Source organism: Gopherus flavomarginatus, chromosome 4, assembly GCF_025201925.1.
Source record: "Gopherus flavomarginatus isolate rGopFla2 chromosome 4, rGopFla2.mat.asm, whole genome shotgun sequence".
NCBI lineage: Eukaryota > Metazoa > Chordata > Testudines > Testudinidae > Gopherus > Gopherus flavomarginatus.
Window position 1 is genome coordinate 102,694,186 of NC_066620.1, and position 22,300 is coordinate 102,716,485.

General features: G+C 43.0%; 1 protein-coding gene across 1 annotated transcript in view; it reads right to left on the reverse strand.

Annotated features, from left to right (window-relative positions):
• Positions 1 to 22,300, reverse strand: part of PPP1R14C (protein phosphatase 1 regulatory inhibitor subunit 14C) — a 63,405-nt gene that overhangs the window by 17,896 nt on the left and 23,209 nt on the right. The gene's annotated exons all lie outside the window — the stretch shown is intronic.

Consider the following 22,300-nt stretch of genomic DNA (forward strand, 5'->3'; position numbering starts at 1 on the left):
GATCCTCCTTGTCCACATGCTTGTTGATCCCTTAAAGAATTCTAGTAGATTGGTGAGGCATGATTTTCCTTTACAAAAACCATGTTGACTCTTCCCCAACCAATTATGTTTATCTGTGCGTCTGCCAATTTTGTTCTTTATTATAGTTTCAACCAGTTTGCCCGGTATTGAAGATGGGCTTACTGATCTGTGATTGCTGGGATCACCTTGGGGTCCCTCTTTAAAAACTGGCATCCGATTAACTATCCTCCAGTCATTTGGTACAGAAGCTGTTTTAAATGATAGGTTACAGACTATAGTTAGTAGTTCTGCAATTTCACATTTGAGTTCCTTCAGAACTCTTGGGTGAATACCATCAGTCCTGGTGACTTATTACTGTTTAGTTTATCAGTTTGTCCCCAAACCCCCTGTAATGACACCTCAATCTGTGACAGTTCCTCAGATTTGTCACCTAAAAAGAATGGATCAGGCTTGGGAATCTCCCTCATCCTCAGCTGTGAACACCGACGCAAAGAATTCATTTAGTTTCTCTGCAATGGCCTTATTGTTCTTGAGTGCTCCTTTAACACCTCAATCGTCCAGTGGCCCCACTAGTTGTTTAGCAAGCTTCCTGCTTCTGATGTACTTAAAAAACATTTTGCTATTACTTTGAGTCTTTGGCTGGCTGTTCTTCAAATTCCTTTTTGGCCTTCCTAATTATATTTTCACACCTCATTTGCCTGAGTTTATGCTCCTTTCTATTTTCCTCACTAGGATTTAACTTCCTCTTTTTAAAGGATGCCTTTTTGCCTCTCACTGCTTCTTTTACTTTGTTGTTTAGCCACATAGCTCTTTTTTGGTTCTCTCACTATGTTTTTTAATTTGGGGTATACATTTAAGTTGAGCTTCTATTATGGTGTCTTTAAAAACTTTCCATGCAGCTTACAGGGATTTTACTTTTGGCGCTGTACCTTTTAATTTCTGTTTAACTAACCGCCTCACTTTTGCATAGTTCCCCTTTCTGAAATTAAATGCCACAGGGTTGGGCTACTGTGGTGCTTTCCCCACCAGAAGGATGTTAAATTTAAGCATAATATAGTCACTATTACCAAGGGGTCCAGCTACAGTCACCTCTTGGAGCAGATCCTGTGCTTCACTTAGGACTAAATCAAGAATTGCCTCTCCTCTTGTGGTTCCAGGACTAGCTGCTCCAAGAGGCAGTCATTTAAGGTGTCAAGAAACTCTCTCTGCATCCAGTCCTGAGGTGACATGTACCCAGTCAATATGGAGATCATTGAAATCCCCCATTATTATTGAGTTTATTTTAATAGCCTCTCTAATCTCCCTGAGCATTTCACAGTCACTATCACCATCCTGGTCAGAGAAGCGGTAGTAGATCCCTTCTGCTATATTCTTACTATTAAAGCATGGAACTACTATCCATAGAGATTTATGGTACAGTTTGGTTCATTCAAGATTTTTACTTCATTTGATTCTAGGCTCTCTTTCACATATAGTGCCACTCCCCCACCAGCACGACATGTTCTGTCCTTCCGATATATATTGTACCCTGGTATTACTGTGTCCCATTGCTTATCCTCATTCCACCAAGTTTCTGTGATGTCTATTACATCAATATCCTCTAGTTCACCCATCTTAGACTTCTAGCATTGGTATATAAACACTTTAAAAACTTGTCACTTTTTAGCTGTCTGCCATTACATGATGTAATTGAATGGGATTTTTTTTTTTCCATTTGACAGTTTCTCATCAGATCCTACCTGTATTTTATATTCTTCCATCCTCTCCTCCTTACTAGGACATAGAGAATTTCCATTAGTAGATCCTCCCCTAAGGGATGTCTCTGTCCGAACAATGTGTTCCTGCACACCTGTCAGCTTTCCCCCAGCCCTTAACATTAAAAAGGTTGTAGAGCAGTTTTTAAGCTAAGTGCCAGCAATCTGGTTCCATTTTGGTTTAGGTGGAGTCCATCCTTCCTGTATAGGCTCCCCCTTTCCCAAAAGTTTCTCCAGTTCCTAATTAATCTAAACCCCTTCTTCCCGACACCCTCATCTCATCCAAGCATTGAGACCCTGCAGTTCTGCCTGTCTAACTGGCCCAGTGAGTGGAACTGGAAGCATTTCTGAGAATGCTACCATGGAGGTCCTGGACTTTAATCTCTTACCTAGCAGCCTAAATTTGGCCTCCAGGACATCTCTCCTACCCTTCCCTATGTCATTGGTACCTACATGTACCACGACCACCGGCTCCTGCCCAGCACTACACATAAGTCTATCTAGATGTCTCAGGAGATTCATAAGCTTTGTACCAGGCAGGAAAGTCACCATACGATTCTCCCGGTCATCGCAAACCCAGCTATCTATGTTTCTAATGATTGAATCTCCGAAAACTATTACCTGTCTCTTCCTAATAACTGGAGTTCTCTGCCCCGGAGAGGCATCCTCAGTGTGGGAGGATATCACAACATCATCTGGAAGGAGAGTCTCAACTATGGGATGGTTTCCCTCTGCTCCAGTTGGATGTTCTCCTTCACTGAGACTTTCATCCTCCTCAATAGCACAGACACTGTCAGACCGGGGGACGAACCGTTCTACTGTATCCTGGAAAGTCTCGTCTATGTACTTCTGTCTCCCTCAGCTCCTCCAGTTCAGCCACTCTGGTCTGCAAAACCCGTACCCAGTCTCTGAGGGCCAGGAGCTCCTTGCACTGAATGCACACAGACACCACCCACCCACAGGGCAGGTAATCATAAAAGCTGCATGGGGTGCAATAAATTGGATAGTCCCTACTCTGTTGCTGGACTCTGCCTGCATTCTCTTTTTACTCCTAAAGCTTGTTCTTTTGTTGCTGCTGTTTTGTTTTTACTGGGGGTGTTTTTGGTTTAAGTTTAACTAATGTTAAGTGTATATAGCCCCTCCCACACGCCCCCTCTGTAAACTCCGTCGCAAAACTCCCATTAGCCACTCCTCTGGTCACTTAGGAGCAGGCTTTTTAAAGCCTTGCTCTTCCTGAGTAGCCCCTCTTCCCGGTTAAGGGTTGCAGGGCCGCCCAGAGGATTCAGGGGGCCTGGGGTCTTCGGTGGAATTGCTGCCGAAGACCCGGAACTTTGGCAGTGGGTTCCAGGATGGAAGGACCCCCCGCCGCGGGTCTTTAGGTCACTTCGGCTGCGGGTCCCAGAGTGGAAGGACCCCCCGCTGCCGAAGACCCAGAGCAGAAGCAGCTCCGGGGCCCTGGGCCCCACGAGAGTTTTCCAGGGCCCCCAGAGCGAGTGAAGGACCCCACTCCAGGGGCCCCGAAAAACTCTTGTGGGGGACCCTGTGGGGCCCGGGGCAAATTGCCCCACTTGCCCCCACCTCTGGGTGGCCCTGAAGGGTTGATGGATGCTAGAGGGCTTAGAGATCAAAGCCTCATTTAGAAGCTCTCAGCCTTGCCTAGCAGGCCGCTAGGCTCGCACCCACATGGTCAGTATATGGGCCCCCAAAAAGACCACACAGTGTATTTCAAGCAAGCAGCAAGCACATCCACATCCTTGAGTTCTTCAGTCCAGTCCCCTTCCCTAACTAATTCCCTTAATTTTTTTTTTTAAGTTTTCCCTTTTGAAATCAAGGACTCTAGCTGCAGACCTTCCTCACTATCCCTCCCCCCAAACATCAAGATTTGGCAGAGACTTTGAGCTGCCATATTGCACATCTAGATTCTACTTTGATGTCAGGTGTTACATGTTAAGTCACACGAATTCTTTGTAAACAGGAGGCAAGGAAATGTAGTTTGTTAACATACTTCAGAAGTTTGATTACAAATAGTGGTAGTTATTCCATGGTTAAGCCAATTTCCTGTTAAAACCCCAATTCTTAAACTCTCACACTCCCCTCCCCAAATTTACCAGTCCCACATAATTACATATGGCTCATACCATGGTCAAGTTATGAGAAGTCTAGGTTGGGAGGAAGAGACATTTCAGTTGCCTTCTTCGAGAAAGTATATTTACTGTATTTATTTTAATGGGGATGGGGGTGTATAGGAGCAAAGAGGTTGGCAAGGAAGATTCAATCAAGTTGTTGCAAAGATATATAATCTGTATTGTAGAAGTGCCAGCGGGCCCTCAACTCCTTCATGGCTCAGAGCCCCCTAACAGAAAGCCTGTTCGGGGAGGATAAAGATGAGAGGGTGGCAGTGTATATTAAAAATACCATTCCTTATTTTAGAGTTATTGATAACACAGAACCTACAGGCTCTTGAATGCATATTGACCAATGGAGAGGGTGATGGTGAGGATCTGTTACAGACCCCCCAAATCAAATCTAGAGAACAGGATAAGTCACTTCTTAAGGCACCTGTCTGTAATGCATCAAAAACAAATTGTAGTGTTATGGGGACTTCACTTTGGGAGACATGTTGGAGGGTCTCATGCAGCCAGTAGTAAGACTTATGAGTTTCTAAAAATAAGAATTTTCCAACAAGAGATATTTCACCCAATATGAGGTAACTCTATTATAGACCTCATTAAGACAGATAAAGATGAATTAATCACTGATTTTGAAGTTGGTGGTTACCTAGAGGCTAATGATCATGACCTGATTACATTCAATATTGGCAAACAGAAAACTGTTCCCACCAGCAATATATACAGTTAGTGTTACAAGAGGGCTCATTTCCCAAAGATGAGGAAAATAATGAGAAAAATTGACTGGAAGGAAAAGTTTAAAACAGAAAAAATGAATGAAAACTGGGAGTTCTTTCAGAAGAGTTGGTTAGATGGTCAAAAAGCCACAATTCCACAGTAAAGAAAGAGGATAATTTTGGCTAAAAGCCATCCTAGTTGAGAGGAAAATTGAAGGCAGCAATAAGAAATAGGAAAAAAAGCAATATTAAATGAAAAATGAGGAAACAGATAGCAATTGATATAAATTAGAAGTTATGAAGTGTAGAAAATGGATAAGGGAGGCTAAAGAAATCATGGCAAAACCTATGACTGGTAGGTCTAAGGACAATAAGGTGGCTTTTTAAGTACTTTAGAAACAAAAGATAATCCTAGCAATGGTATAGGCAAATTACTAGATGGAGTTAACAAAATTGTTAATGATGGAGAAAAAGCAGAAGTATTCACTGAACACTTCTATTCTGTATTTGGAAAGAAGTTGGATGATGAGCTTGTATCACGAGGATAAATTACTTTCCAGTCCATTAGTAACTGGGGAGAATATTAAACAACATCTACTAGTCATAAACATTTTTAAGTCAGCAGACCCAGATAACTTGCAACCAAAAGTTCCTAACGAGCTGGCTAAGAAGATCATAATGTGCCAATACTCAGAAAGGGCAAATGGTCTTACCCAGGTAACTATGCGCCAATTAAACTAACATCAATCTCAGGAATGAATGAAAACTGGGAGTTTAAAACAAAAGAAAGTATTTCTTCATCTAATGCACAGTCAATCTGTGGAACTCTGCCAGAGGATACTGTGAAGGCCAAGACTATAACAGCGTTCAAAAAAAGAACTAGATAAATTCATGGAGGATAGGTCCATCAACAGCTATTAGCCAGGTTGGGCAAGGATGGTGTCCCTTGCCTCTGTTTGCCAGAAGCTGAGAATAGGCGACAGGCGATGGATGATTTTCTATACTGTTTATTCCCTCTGGGGCATCTGGCATTGGCCACTATTGGAAGACAGGACACTGGGCTAGACGGACCTTTGGTCAGACCCAGGATGGCTATTCTTATTTTGGAAAAGCTACTAAGAAATTCAGTTGAATTAAGAATAGCAATATAATTAATGCCTATCAGCATGATTTTATGGAAAATAGGTCTTGTCAAACAAGCCAAATTTCATTCTCTGAAGAAATAAATGAGGTTGATAAAGATAACTCTGTAGATATAATATAACTTGGACTTTTGTAAGGCGTTTGACTTATTCCATGCACCCTATTGATTTAAGAGATGACAGTGCAGGTCTGGTAGGGCAATATTGAGTGATGAAAGATTACATGAAAAAAAACAAACTAGTTAGATCCCTTAACTCTACACCTACAAAAAAAAGTTTTCTTGTAAAGAAATAAAGTTTTTAAATGGTTGTCAACAGGACCTGGATTCCACTAACACAATTTCAACTGAAGTTGTTAAACAGATTTGATTGGGAATAGGCAATTTCACTCTTCCAGTTCTGGAAAACAAAATCTTTTGAACTTCGTTGTAAGTGCTGTCACATAAAGCATTATACGTAAATTCAGACATGCAATTTTTTTTAAAAACAGAAGAGGAATTTCAGTTATATTTCTTGTAACACTAGACAGGACCTGCATACCACATACAGCATAAGCCCAGAAAAATGAGGCCAACGAGATCCGGAAGAGTGCCTCACATTAGGCAGTCAGTGTATCTTAAATGCCTTTTTGTGCATTTAGCACACCCCTAATCAGTTGCAGACTGAATTCTTTACCTGGAAAGAGTTACAAGATGGCAATAACCAGCAGTTTGCAAAGATCTCATGGACAAGCTTAAAAACCTTATCTCAATATCCCTAAATCTATATTCCTTACACACATCAACAGGAGCACAACATGTTTTATATAGCCAAAATTCACAAAATCTGTTTTTAGAATTAGAATGGAAAATATACCTGCAGGGCCTTGATTATACAACACACAGAATTCATTACAAATTCATGTTTATTTCAGCTGAGAACACATTAAGTAATTAATAACCAGTGATAATCCTTTCAGGAAGTGTGGGTAGAGTATGCAAATATGTCATTAATTTCCCTTAAATCTAGTTCCTCCACTTCAGATAATCTGAGCTAAGGTTGCCAAACCTCCAGGATTGTCCTGGAGTCTCCAGGAACTAGAGACTAATCTTTAATTTAAAATTATGTTGTGATGAAATCTCCAGGAATACGTCCAACCAAAACTGGCAACCCTAAAGAACAGACTCACTTTCTTATTCAGATATTTGTAGACCATTGTCCCTTGTTATGAATTAGCACTGACACACCATGTTGTATCCTTATAGGGTTTCTGTGATTAAAAAGGAGATAAGTTAGGAGTAACAGCATTAATGCTGTTACAAGTACTGTTCCGAAATTTAGATTCCATTTGGCAATGAACACTGTGTACACTACAGTTTTACAGAAAAAGGCTGTAAATACCCTCTAATAGCTCTCTTCAAAGATCTGGGGCTCCAAAGCAATACTTTTCTTTTGAAGGGCTTTGCTCTTATTTTAGTTGAGTGGGAGAGATATATGGGTAGTGATGGACATAATATGCCTTAAGGCAGCTATTTTGAAAGCCCCTTTGTGGCAAGTCTTTATGGAGGAGGGTGGGGGACAGACCTCAATATGTAAGGACTACGGAACAAAGATTTCCACCCCTCTCTTCCCCCCCCACACCACGCTTCACTGAACACATCCCCACAGAGAAAATAAGATTAATCTACATAGACATGGCGCAGAGGAACAGCTGCTGTCTTTTTTGATGCCACTGCATCTTTGTCTTTTTTATTCAGTTACAAGACTACAGACCAGAAACCTTATAGAAAGTACACCCCCAATTTCCCCTGGACAAAACTCATTATCTAGGTTACAGGTTATCCAAATGCTAAATATAAAAGTCAGATACTTAAGTCTCATGCCAGTACAAATACAGCTGACAAGTACAGCACTTTGCAATGGGTGCTTAGTGGTTGGGGGAGGGCAACAGAAGTGAGAGCAGTTGTCAAAAGCCAGTTGAAAGGGAGAAGGGAAATGCAAGTTAACTATACAAATGCTTGTGTAAGTATAAAGAGATTCCCCAAGATGAAGAGAAGTTATTAATGGAAAGAAAGGTGGGGCAGATTTCAGAGGATGCCTTGTAACAGATGCAGAAGCAAATATTCAGTGCAACTAAAGTTTCTCAGAATTTGGGCAATACAAAATATGGATTGTTCCTTCTATCTTGATCTGACATTCAGTTTATACACAGTAAAATATACTATGTGTATGGAATATGAATTTAAACTATATTAATAAGCCACACAGATAGATTGTGCCACTTCATGTTTCACAAAACAAAAACACAACACACCCTAAGTGGTCACAGTCCATAGAAGAGCCTAAGCGTCAGGTTCCTGATCTGGCCCGTTTTCATAATGCAGCTTAAGCTTTTTCATAAGGATGCTGCAATACGGTTAGCGTCAAGTGCTCAGAAGTCTTGATTCAGACCCCACTAGTATGATAAAATAGAGCTGGGTTTGCTTTTTTACAAAAACTCAAGATTGTAAAAGCTTGAAAACATCAACCCTAAAGATTAACTAGATTCTAAGACTATTTAAATGTAAAATTTATTTTTCTGTTTAAAAACTTAGATTCTCCCAAGGAAGATTTTGTTTAGATATCAGGAAAAGCTTTTTAAATGTCAGGGTAGTTAAGCACTGGAACAAATTACCTAGGGAGGTTGTAGAATCTCCATCATTGCAAGTTTTTAAGAACAGATTAGGCTAAGGGTCAGCAACCTTTCAGAAGCGATGTGCCGAGTCTTCATTTAGTCACTCTAATTTAAGATTTCGCATGTCAGTAATACATTTTAACATTTTTAGAAGGTCTCTTTCTAAAAGTCTATAATATATAACTGAACTATTGTTGTATGTAAAGTAAATAAGGTTTTTAAAATGTTTAAGAAGCTTCATTTAAAAATAAATTAAAATGCAGATCATATCAATTTTGTGCAATCCTTGCCCTTGCTTTTCCTTGCCGAGTTTTTCAGTGTCTGGCATGTATTTGGATATTTCAAGATGCACACAGGCTTCTGAGAGATCAGTTGTTAACCAGCTTGGAGAAGGACAGAGGACAGATTTCATGTATGAAAATACCTGTTCACATAGGTATGTGGATCCAAATGCTGAAAGCATTGCAAACACAATTTTCTTCAAAACAGTTAAATTTCACTAGCAGGGATGTCCAGCAGGTCAGAATAGAGGCCCCATGATCTCCGCAGATCTCCAAACTTTGATGCCCAAAATTCTGAGCTTTTAAACTGAATGAGTTGCATTTTGAAATCTTCAACACCCATCTACTGAAATACAGACAAATCCAAGTCGCTTCCATTGAACTTTTCAGGTTAATTAGAAAAGAAACCATTGAACCAAATCGCTGGAAATCTTGAAACCTGTCAGAAAATTCTGATTCCAGTTCTTGTATTTACAATCTCATCGACATTGACAATGCAACTTGTCAATAGCTCTTTTATGTGTTGGAAGTCACAGAAAGTCAAAGTTCAAAGATCCCGAGAAAAAACTGCTAGTTTTACAACAAATGCCTTCCAGGCTTCATAAAGACACAGAACCATTTGCCCTGCACCCTGGAGACAGAGACTGAGTTTGTTTAGGTGAGCGGTTACAAACATGAGCTTACACAGACATTTGTCATCGTCCAGTTCAGGGTAGTTTTGTTCTTTTTCTGACAAAAAGGCCTTGATTGAATCAAAACAGTTTACAAAGTGCACCAAAACCTTGCCAAAACTTAGCCACCGAATGTTGCTGTGAAGTGGAATGTCATTATAAGCACTAAAGAAGCAAAGAATCCTGTGGCACCTTATAGACTAACAGACGTTTTGGAGCATGAGCTTTCATGGGTGAATACCCACTTCATCAGACGCATGTAGTGGAAATTTCCAGGGGCAGGTATACATATGCAAACAAGAAGCAAACTAGAGATAATGAGGTTAGTTCAATCAGGGAACATGAGGTCCTCTTCTAGCAGTTGAGGTGTGAAAACCAAGGGAGGATAAACTGGTTTTGTAGCTGGCAAGCCATTCACAGTCTTTGTTTAATCCTGAGCTGATGGTGTCAAATTTGCAGATGAACTGAAGCTCAGCAGTTTCTCTTTGAAGTCTGGTCCTGAAGTTTTTTTGCTGCAGGATGGCCACCTTAAGGACTGCTAGAGTGTGGCCAGGGAGGTTGAAGTGCTCTCCTACAGGTTTTTGTATATTGCCATTCCTAATATCTGATTTGTGTCCATTTATCCTTTTCCGTAAAGACTGTCCAGTTTGGCCGATGTACATAGCAGAGGGGCATTGCTGGCATAAGATGGCGTATATTACATTGGTGGACGTGCAGGTGAATGAACCGGTGATGGTGTGGCTGATCTGGTTAGGTCCTGTGATGGTGTCGCTGGTGTAGATATGTGGGCAGAGTTGGCATCGAGGTTTGTTGCATGGATTGGTTCCTGAGCTAGAGTTCCTATGGTGCGGTGTGCAGTTACTAGTGAGAATATGCTTCAGGTTGGCAGGTTGTCTGTGGGCAAGGACTGGCCTGCCCCCCAAGGCCTGTGAAAGTGTGGGATCATTGTCCAGGATAGGTTGTAGATCCCTGATGATGCGTTAGAAGGGTTTTAGCTGGGGACTGTATGTGATAGCCAGTGGAGTCCTGTTGGTTTCTTTCTTGGGTTTGTCTTGCAGTAGGAGGCTTCTGGGTACACGTCTGGCTCTGTTGATCTGTTTCCTTATTTCCTTGTGCGGGTATTGTAGTTTTGAGAATGCTTGATGGAGATTTTGTAGGTGTTGGTCTCTGTCTGAGGGGTTAGAGCAGATGCAGTTGTACCTCAGTGCTTGGCTGTAGACAATGGATCGTGTGATGTGCCTGGGATGGAAGCTGGAGGCATGAAGGTAGGCATAGCGGTCGGTAGGTTTTCGGTATAGGGTAGCGTTAATGTGACCATTACTTATTTGCACCGTGGTGTCTAGGAAGTGGACCTCCCGTGTAGATTGGTCCAGGCTGAGGTTGGTGGTGGGGTGGAAGCTGTTGAAATCATGGTGGAATTTTTCCAGAGAGTCTCCTTCCCATGGGTCCAGATGATGAAGATGTCATCAATGTAGCGTAGACAGAGAAGGGGTGTGAGTGGACGAGAGCTGAGGAAGCGTTGTTCCAGGTCGGCCATAAAAATATTGACATATTGTGGGGCCATGCGGGTGCCCATAGCAGTGCCACTGATCTGGAGATATATATTGTCATCAAATTTGAAATAGTTGTGTGTGAGGATAAAGGCACAGAGCTCAGCAGCTACTTGTGCTGTGGCTTCATCAGGGATACTGTTCTTGACAGCTTGTATTCCACCTGCGTGTGGGATGTTTGTGTAAAGAGCCTCTACATCCATGGTGGCTAGGATGGTGTTTTCTGGAAGGTCACCAGTGCATTGTAGTTTCCTCAGGAAATCAGTGGTGTTACGGAGATAGCTGGGAGTGCTGGTGGCATTGGGTCTGAGTAGAGAGTCCACATATCCAGACAGTCCTTCAGTGAGAGTGCCAATGCCCGAGATGATGGGGCATCCAGGATTTCCGGGTTTGTGGATCTTGGGTAGTAGATAGAATAACCCTGGTCGGGGCTCTAAGGGTATGTTGATTTGTTCCGGTGTTAGTGTAGGGAGTGTCCTGAGTAGATGGTGCAGTTTCTTAGTGTATTCCTCAGTGGGATCTGAGGGAAGTGGCCTGTAGAATTTGATATTGGAGAGTTGTCTGGCGGCCTCCTTTTGGTAGTCAGACCTGTTCATGACAACAACAGCACCTCCTTTATCAGCCTCTTTGATGATAATGTCAGGGTGGTTTCTGAGGCTGTGGATGGCATTGTGTTCTGCACGACTTAGGTTATGAGGCAAGCGATGTTGTTTTTCCACAATTTCTGCCTGTGCACATCGGCGGAAGCATTCAATGTATAAGTCCAGACTGTCATTTCGACCCTCAGGAGGAGTCCATGTGGAGTTCTTCTTCTTGTGCTGTTGTGCTTCATGAACAGGTCTTCACATGATCAAATATGCCTGGAACCTCTTTCCTGAGCCCATGCACCATGACTCAACCAACCCTCCTCTCAAAATACACTTCAGGAGCTTACAAACCCAAGTCATCCATTTTAAATCCCTTAAGAATGAAGCAGCCACATGAATCTTCTTGCTGTCACCTTTTTCCTCCCAACCCTCTTCGGGCTGATCATGTCAAGCTAACAGGTCTTTAAACATCCTAAACACTGTCTATAAGAAGTGCTAACATTTTTAAAAGGGCACCGAAGACCACTACATGTTCTCCCCCTAGTTTTGACTTGTCAAGAGACTCATAGTAGAATCAAGGGCTGCAACTAAAAATCCTTAGTTTCCAGAAAAGTGGATAACTATCAATGGCCAAAGGAAAGTGTATGTTTCTGTTTCCAGTGACCGTTCTGGACAGTTCAGGGAGAATTAACAGTTATGGATGATATGTGGCCTTTTTTTTCTTTTCTTTTTTAATAAAAGAGGGGGAGAAAGACTTACAGTTCCACAATCAGAGACTGAAAGAACATTCATTTAGAACACATGGAAATAAAGAATGTTTGAGAAGGGCAGCGCCAGCTATTTGCTGCTTTGGCCCAGTATGAGTGTACAAAATAAAGAGGGACTGAAGTGTCTAATCTGCATACAGCATTGTATTTCAAACTCTTGCAGTAGCAGCAGGGGATGTCAAGGAAAGCGATTGTAATTGGCTCTGCTGCCCATCTGTTGAGAAAAACAGATAATGGAAGTACAAGGAAAAAGAACAGGGACTCCAGTAAGGATTCAGACAAACCTTTTCTATCCACCTCTACTGCATTCACCACCCTCATTTGAGCACCCGAGTTGGGGGACTGGATGGAACTCAGACCAGCTAAACATTTTATGAATGTATCAACAAACTTAATACCACTATAATGTACACGAGCAAGTTGTTTTGCTAATGCACTGTTCAATCAGTATTCTGGCTTAATTATACTCTGCCATGTGGCAAACTAGACAGAGCAGATGGACAATAAGCTCTGTTAAATTGTCAAATAACTCCACAAATTCTGATATTTGTAAGCTTAGAAATCTTACCAAGCTCTGTACCAACTACCATTCCAGAAATGATAGCATAAAAAAAATTAAAGTGACTACTTTTTTTGAAGCTCTAATCCTGAATTTCACTGACCAACTTCAGTATCTATCCTAGCAGGGCTCAAACTCATTTGAAGTCACAAGCATGTGAGAATGGAGCACAGTAATCTGCAGCAAGCCAAGAAATAGCTGACTTTTGAAGTCAACCATTTTGTATCAGAAACACAATGAACCATAGTATTTGGATGAAAGTCATTTGGAACTAGGATTAAAGTCAGACAGTTTTGTTATTACAAAGAGGAGGGCTGGGCAGGGCACAAATCTTAGCTACAAAAAAAGTTTAAGAACAAATTTGAAAATATTTTGTTCTCTATCACATACAAAAAAATGTTACGGTTAAACCCAGAAACCCTACATTGTACCTCACTCCATACAGTACTTTGATCCTCACATCAGAATGTGAGATAAGGCAGGAACCTACTGTTTTAAAACAGTTCAATTTGAGCCTGGTTGAAAGTGCACAAGTCTCTTCATGTGAATGCAAAATTCCAACTCAAAACACTGCTACACCTAGTTTTGTTGTGCCAGGATCCATCTGCTCCAGCCAATGCATCCTCTTCTAAGCAACCCGCTAACTGAGAAGTACTCTGTAGAAGGTTAGGGCTCCATTTTGAGATGCTTTCTGAGCTGGGGTACATCTTCTTTACTCCTCACTCCCCTGATCTGTTTTAGCATTTTGACAACACTCCTTCCTCTCCCTGGCCACTTTCAGTGATAGCAGGTTTCCCTTTACAGGCCTACAGATGCTACAAGTTTCTACTTTAGTGTTTTCACGGAGAAAAAGGTATGCTGCCATTACACTCAACTTCCCATCCCTATGCAGTTTTGGAGCACAGCACTTATGACAACCCTAGTATCAACTGTGATTTTAAAAGACATGACCTACGTGCAACCCTATGGCTCCACAGAGCCATTTTAAAACCATACATCAAGAGAGGAGACTGGTATTTTTACAATGCTAGTACAAGAGACTTGGCAATTTCTATCAGGATAGGTAGGCCATTCCCCTCTCCCAGCAAATAAAAGCATCTATATCAGTGGAAAATGCTTCTTACCTCTCTCAGGGAAAGTTAGTATTATTCACCATTTTGTATGAAAAACAACTGAGAGGTCATGCGAGGAAGAGTTAGGACTCAAGTCTCTAATATATCAAAGTCTCAGACATTCTGCCACCCTGTCTTTCAGATGAAACAAGCCTTATGATGTGCTAGAGCAGCTATATGACACAGTGTTTACCCACGGGGGGTCTGTGTCACTTTCTGTGGTGAGACCACATATTGAGGTTTCTGAGTCTGCAACTTCCTCAGAATTAGAGGCTCATAATTTTATATCCGCAGGTCCCAGGCTCAGTGCCAAGTGACCTAAACAAAGTGTCCTTATATTTAGCTATGCTGCCTCTAGGCACAACATCATATAAATGTGCTCACAAAGCCAGGAAGAGAATCCAGGAATTCTGATAGATGTGGAAGAGGACTGTGCTGGGGATCTGAAATTTGTGGGTTCAGTCCCTACTGATGATACATAGTGGAGAGGGAATAGTGAAGAAAACATGCATAAGTGTGCGCACGCACACACAGTTGGAGAGGAACAAGAGCTAAGCTGGAACCCCTGAGAAAGAAAGGAGAGGAAAAAGCTGAGTCTTTCCTGTCGCTTGGTATTTTAATACATTTTAACGGCAATATAATTAAAGCAATTTAAAACATTTAATCACATTAATGTCTCTAACAACCTGGAACCATGACCAACAGGGGACATCAAACATTCACTCTATATAAACAAAACCTTAAAACCAGAGAATGACAAATCTAGTCTGAAAAGCAATTTCACATTGAGGTTTCTGATTTCTTACTAACATTTCTTGGGGGGAGGCAGGGCCGGTGCAACCATTTAGGCGACTTAGGCAGTCACCTAGGGCGCTAGGATTTGGGGGGCGCCATTTTCTTCAGCAGTGACGGCGGCAGCCAGATCTTCGGCCGCCCCGGCCACCACCGGCATTTAGGTGGAGGGAGCTGGGGCAGTGGAACGCGGGGAGGGCCGCCTGCAGCAAGTAAGGGGGGGGGGCAGCACACAGGGCAACTCCCTGCACCGCCTCCTCCCCGAGCATGCAGTTGCTGCTTCACTCCTCCCATTGGGGGGGAAGGTGTGGAGGGCGCAAGGTGGAAGTTTCGCCTAGGGCGCTAAAAATCCTTGCACCGGCCCTGGGGGAGTCGGAATATTTTTTATGTATTTTAAAAGTGGACATTGTACTGCTAAGCCAAGAAGGAAATAGTAGTAAGATTTCAGTTCAGTTCAATGAGATTTTATTGACATGGCAAGCTATACAAGAGTAGCCAAAATATAAAAAAAGGTAGCCCCATTTGAGATCTCTAACAGAAACAGGGGGTATGATCCACTCAGGAAAGAGTAACATACTGTAATTGGGTTTGGATCCCTTGCAACATTGTCCTGTAAATGGACACAATTTAGACTTTATATTACAATAGAAAGGAAACTAGTTTCTCTCTTTGTAGGTCTGAGTTCAAGATATCAAATACGAGTTCTGCATTTGGGAGGTGTAGAAAGAGGCTTATGAAACTGAAATTCGATACAACGTAGAAGTTTTTTAAAAGTTTCCTACTTAGGAAAATGTAGCAGTTAATTCTGATAAAGTTCCCTGACATTCATTCTAACTAGGCAACTTTCCTGCTGCGAAGATATTCTTTCCTCCTGTGTTTTGGCTCTTTATCCTGAATTAAGGCAACCAAGGTTATTTAGTTTCCCAAAACATGTCTGTCCTGTCTTGATGGCAATCCAAACTGGCACCAGATAAAGCAAAAGCCTCCAGGCCTTCCATCTGAAATGGTTTGGCAAATCCATCTGCTGGCCTGAGCCTGGAAAAGGTTTCCTGCCCACAAACATTAAATCCCTTCTTGCTCAGCCTTTAAGCACTGCCTAATACCAGTCTAGGAGGTCTTCACAACTTACTTTTATCATCGTTGTGACCCAGTGCTTGAGGTCACAAAAAATTATTCAGTAGTGACGACATGAAAATGTTACACTAAATTGTGTACAGTCGCTCCTTTCCCACTGGTCCTTCCCATACTTCATTTTCTGGTCATTCTAATTCTGCTGGAGTGCATACTTAATATCTGTGAGGGATCACATTTTTAGAATACCTTCATTTTATCAGTGGAGAACTTCTACGGGAGGAAGAGAGTCAGTATAATCAAAGTGGCAGATGGATTTTAAAATTCCTTCAGGCCCAGAGTAATATTAACAGAATACTCAGTTTCAAATTAAAAGTTAAAGTGAATAGTTTTGACATGTTCAAACATTAAAGAAACATTAGTATTTTATCAACAATTGACCAGCGAGAGATGCCAAAATATAAGAGCAAAGTGAGAAGTGGCAGTTTAAGAATTGGTTAAACATCTGTCAGACCTGGTTGGTGGTGGGGGCCCATGCCCAAGGACCCCAGCTAACTTGGGGCCCCCAGAAAAATCTCCCCTGCCATGGCCCTGGGGCTGAAGGAGCTTCCACAGTGGGGTCACAGCGAGCCTCCAGTCTTGGGACCGCAGCAGGAATGAGTGGGTTGAAAGGAGTGAGTGGGGTGGGGCTGTGGGCAGAAGGGGCCACGGTTGTTGGCAGAAGGACTGAGGTGGGGCCACAGTTATGGTGCTGGAGCCCCCCACTTGCTCCAGCCCAGGAGACCTTAATCCACCTCTGGACATGGTCCAGGTATGCTTGGTCCAGCCCAGCCTCAGCACAGGGGGATGGAAAAGACCTCTCAAGCCCTCTTCCAGGCTTACATTTCTATGATCGTAAGTTTCTTTCACTGTTCATCCTGCATCCACCAAGCTAGACAAACTCCTTCCATGCCCTTAACATACAGGGGAAGGTTCTGCATGTATGCAGGCCCCAAAAGTGAACCAGATTCACACGGCACCAAAAAAAAAAAAAGGCATTCTTTCTAGCTCACTCAGTAGAACTCGTACGCTTTGTTTGCTGACAGCATTTGAAGTGTCATGCATGTCATCACAAGGTGGCACAATCTGTTCCTTTCGCTGTCTTATTACTCATTTATTTGTCATCAGTTTTATTTGAGGCTAACCATCTTAGTCACTGAACTCACCAGAGAAAATAAAGTTTAAACTTTACCCGACAAGTGACATGAAGTCTCCAGGATTATATGAAACTGCATTCATTACAGGCTCTGCATGACCATATCAGTGGCAGCTTAAACTACTGGATAAACAGTTGACATGAAACATTGAGGAATTATTCTAGCAGTTTAAAGACAATGCACTCTACAAAATACAGTCACAACTTTCCCCTATACCTTCAAATCCCACACTATCTTCTACCTGGATTTCAAATATATACTCAACGTATACTAGCCTGGGGACTAGGCTTCCAATACCTGTACTGACATACTCCCAGGCTTGATCTACATTACGCGTTTAAACCGATTTTAGCAGCGTTAAACCGATTTAACGCTGTACCCATCCACACTACGAGGCCCTTTATATCGATATAAAGGGCTCTTTAAATCGGTTTCTGTACTCCTCCCCGACGAGAGGAGTAGCGCTAAAATCGGTATTACCGTATCGGATTAGGGTTAGTGTGACCGCAAATCGACGGTATTGGCGCCTCCGGGCGGTATCCCACAGTGCACCACTGTGACCGCTCTGGACAGCAATCTGAACTCGGACGCAGTGGCCAGGTAAACAGGAAAAGCCCCACGAAATTTTGATTTTTATTTCCTGTTTGCCCAGTGTGGAGCTCTGATCAGCACGGGTGGCAATGCAGTCCCAAATGCAAAAAGAGCTCCAGCATGGACCATACGGGAGATACTGGATCTGATCGCTGTATGGGGAAACAAATCTGTTCTATCAGCGCTCCGTTACAGAAGACGAAATGCCAAAGCGTTTGAAAAAAAAAATCTACAGGCTACACAGTGCTGCGTGACAAGCGTAACGGGAAGCCAGAGACTCAAATGGACGCTCACGGAGGGAGGGAGGCGGTACTGGGGACTCCAGCTATCCCACAGTCCCCAGCAGTCTCCGAAAAGTATTTGCATTCTTGGCTGAGCTCCCAATGCCTGTAGGTTCAAACACATTGTCCGGTATGGTTCAGGGAATAGATCGTCAATTTAACCCCCCCCCCCACGTGAAAGAAAAGGGAAAGAAATCGTTTCTTGACTTCTTTCAATGTCACCCTATGTCTACTGAATGCTGCTGGTAGATGCAATGCTGCAGCAGTGTAGAGCAGTATCCACTCCTCTCCCCTCCCTGGTGGCAGACAGTACATGTCTGGTAACTGCTGAATGCCCCTGGCTGGCCTCAGGGGCACCTGGGTAAAAATAGGAATGATTCCTGGTCATTCCCAGTAGATGAGACAGAACGGCTGGTAACCGTCTTCATCATAGCCACTGGGGGCTGAGCTCCATCAGCCCCCTCCCTTTCCTGTGTAAAGAAAAGATTCTGTCCTGCCTGGACTATCATAGCAGCAGCATGCTGGGCTCCTCTCCCCTGCACCACTTAATGTCCTGCCTGGACTGTCATAGCACCGGGAGGCTGCCTCCCCCTCATTTTATCTCACTAACAAGTCACTGTTTCTTATTCCTGCATTCTTTATAACTTCATGACACAAATGAGGGGGACACTGCCACGGTAGCCCAGGAAGGTTGGGGGAGGAGGGAAGCAACGGGTAGGGTTGTTGATGTGAATGGCATGTAGCTCATCATTTCTGCGGGATCTGACACGGAGCAGCTGTGTTCTCTGATACACTGGTTCTCTAGTACACTTGCCCCAAATTCTAGGCAGGACTGACTCTATTTCTAGAAACCATAAAGGAGGGATTGACTCAGGGAGTCATTCCCAGTTTCACTTTTGCACCCCCGGCCGATCTCAGCCAGGGGCACCCATGATAGCAGCAGACAGCACAGAAGGACAGATAACCATCATCTCATTGCCAAATTACACTGGCAGCAGACGGCACAGAATGACTAGTAACCATCTCTGCTATCAGGCAAAAGCAAATGAATGCTGCTGTGCAGCGCTGGAGTATCGCCTCTGTCCGCGGCATCCAGTACACATACAGTGACCGTAAAAAAAAAAAAAAGCTGAACGGGCTCCATGGTTGCCGTGCTATGGCGTCTGCCAGTGCAATCCAGGAAAAAAGGGCGCGAAATGATTGTCTGCTGTTGCTTTCCCGGAGGAAGGAATGACTGACGACATTTATCCAGAACCACCCGCGACAATGATTTTTGCCCCATCAGCCACTGGGCTCTCAACTCAGAATTCTAAGGGGCGGGGGAGACTGCGGGAACTATGGGATAGCTATGGAATAGCTACCCACAGTGCAACGCTCCGGAAATCGACACTAGCCTCGGCCCATGGACACACACCGCCGAATTACTGTGTTTAGTGTGGCCACGTGCACTCGACTTTATACAATCTGTTTTATAAAACCGGTTTATGTAAAATCGGAATTATCCCGTAGTGTAGACATACCCTCAGAGCCTCACCTTCTGCAGTTTAAAAGTACAAATGTTAATTGCATACAAACACCTTTCTATATGCTTTTTTTAAAATGCAACCTAGTTCATTTCTCCTGGTTTTGTTAAGTCTTCTTACACCTCCTTCAATTTTTATTCTTCTTTCCTAGAAGGCCACGGGGTTTCTCCTCTACATTTTGTCTCTCCTCTCCGTTCCCTCAAGAATCACTATATATTTATACTGCACTACACTTTCAATCGAATAAGAAAAAAGCCTCCTCCCTCTCAAGTATCAGAGGGGTAGCCGTGTTAGTCTGGATCTGTAAAAGCAGCAAAGAGTCCTGTGGCACCTTTTAGACTAACAGACGTATTGGAGCATGAGCTTTCGTGGATGAATACCCACTTCGTCGGATGCATATCCCTTCCATTCCTCCATCTATACTTCCCTTGGGCTTGAACATTTTACCAGACACGTTAGCGTTACAGAAAGAAACCTACTAGCCCAAGGACAATAATACAGAAGGCGGTGCTACTATCCAGGGACAATACCCTAATGAGAAGGCAAACCTCTCAGCCTTTCCTCACACTGGCTAGGAAAATGGAAGGTGCTGAAACTATCAAGCTGCAACTTCTGGACACTGCCTTGGGAGCTCCACATTTCACATCAGCCTCAGGCTAGTAGGTGTCTAAACATGAAATCTCCCCCAAAGACTTTCCCAAGTTTGTTAGAGACAGGTAGAGGAAAATCTATTCATCTGCACCTCCTGGGTGCACCAAGGGAGCATACACAGGGATTTCAGCTGTTCTACCCCTCCCTCAGTCTTCTGTATAACATGCAGAGGCATCTCCATTACATCATCCAATCCCAGCCTCCATTTTGGGGTCCTTCTCCCCAGTGCCAAATCAGGCAACTCAGTTTCCCTCAGGCAGCACCAGGATGAGAAGTGACCAGATCATCAACCTTCATCCTTCTGAAGCTTGCAAGAGTTCTGGGCAGCACCACTCAGGCCCTGCAGCCATTTGCAGACTAGGAGACAGCACAATATTGGTTTAACATGTTTATTGTTTAAATTGTCATTTTTGTCAGAAAGCCAGAGACTTCACTTCTCTTTTATCAGAACGAGAAAGCTATTCTGTGGAGTGTGCACGCAGATGGTGTTTACTACCTTAAGTAGCCCTACCGGATTCAGCGAGGCCGCTCACCCAAGGAAACACTGCACTCACTAATAAGTTTTTTGCAAGCTTGAACCCTTACGCTGTAAGCAGATTTTGATAGTAACCCTATTTTTGGTCATCTCTGTGCAGCACAATGGACACCTGTGGAGCTTTATCGCAATTGAAAATAAATAATAATTTGAATCTATATCTTGGTGAATGGTCTAATGCAAAGAGGTTCTGTAACTGATTTGTGGAGTACTGAGTGGCAACATGATACCATCTCCTCACTCCCACCAGCTAAAGTCACATTAAAGGACAGCTAAAAATGCATTAAAATGCCCATCTCTAAAGGAATATTAGGTAGCTGCCACAAGGATCTGATGCAATTGCAAGTGGGAAGTGAGATGGTCCACAAGACACACACTGTTGGACGGTGCTCTGCCCTTCAAAAGAGTTTGAAGGATCCTGGTCTAATAACTTTGGTGCCATTATTTGATAAAAAGATAAATCAGGACATGAAAGACTTTCTAGATGAGTGATATTCAAGACAAAAATATATACATTCTACCCAAACTTGTGAAGTTAGCTTCAAAACACTAAGGTTAATGATCACTGATTTCATTAGAAAAACCCAGGCATTAGATTCACTTGAGATTTCTATAAAGATTTTTGTTCTGGCAGTTACAGAAACTGATTTTGATAGCTGCATATTCGAGAACAACCATGGAGGCAATTAAATTGCCTCGCCATGTCCTTATATGCTGTTCCTCAGACATTTACACTGTCAACCACTTGTTCAATTTTGGAAAGGTCCCAGGCTACATTTAATACCAAAAACAGATTTGGAGGTGTGCATCCTGAAATGCTTTTTCGATATAGTCAGAAGAGTGCCTAAATCATGGAGGTACAGTGATACAACCAAATACTTGGGAGGATTGAATTACACAAGAAAATACTTAAGGAAGGCAAATTAAAGCTAGAGTTACAAGATATTGCACAGAACAAGAGCTGCATATCTACAGCTTGATAGCTGGTAAGTGTTAGACGTGTACTCAGTCTGGGAACCTCACTCAGGTGCGATGAGTATGTACAGTCTCACTTACTGAGCCAACGTTTCACATCAGAACAAACTCATGAAGTTTTGCTCTGCTTTACGAGCCATAATTAGTTCTCTCACATGACTGTTCTTTAATAATGCGCACCAAAGGAAAATTTGAAGAGGAGCTGCGAACACCTTCAGGCTTCTCTTCATTAAAGGAGTAACTCTGACTCTCTCTCACGTGTTGCCCCAACCCAGCTCTCATCCACTCACAAAAAGCTCTCAGCTAAGGGTGATGATGCTTTATACCTGGGCTAGCTCGCCCCTCCTGGGGTACAGGCTCAAGTCTGAGTGCTGTTTACAATCCAGCTGGTAACCTGCCTATGAGCTTGTGTCCTCACTGCAAATAGCTCTCCAGCGCCTGCCCACAATTCACCACCTGTGCCCAGAAAGAAGAACAAGTTCTTCTACAAGAATAAGAGCAGCTCAGCTTACTGCAGCATGAAGCACCATGAGCTATGCCCCCAGAAGTCCAAAGCCCCACAGAGGTGACAGCAGCACCAGTGTGCGGACACAATAATTCAGGAATGGCTTAGCAGTGTGGCTGCTCACACATGATCCAGGCAAACAGGGGGTGCTCAAATCTAAATGCACATCACTGGAGTTAACTCTGCAGTGAAGACACCCCTAGCTTGCGTAGAGAGCAATATGCACCTTGAACACCAA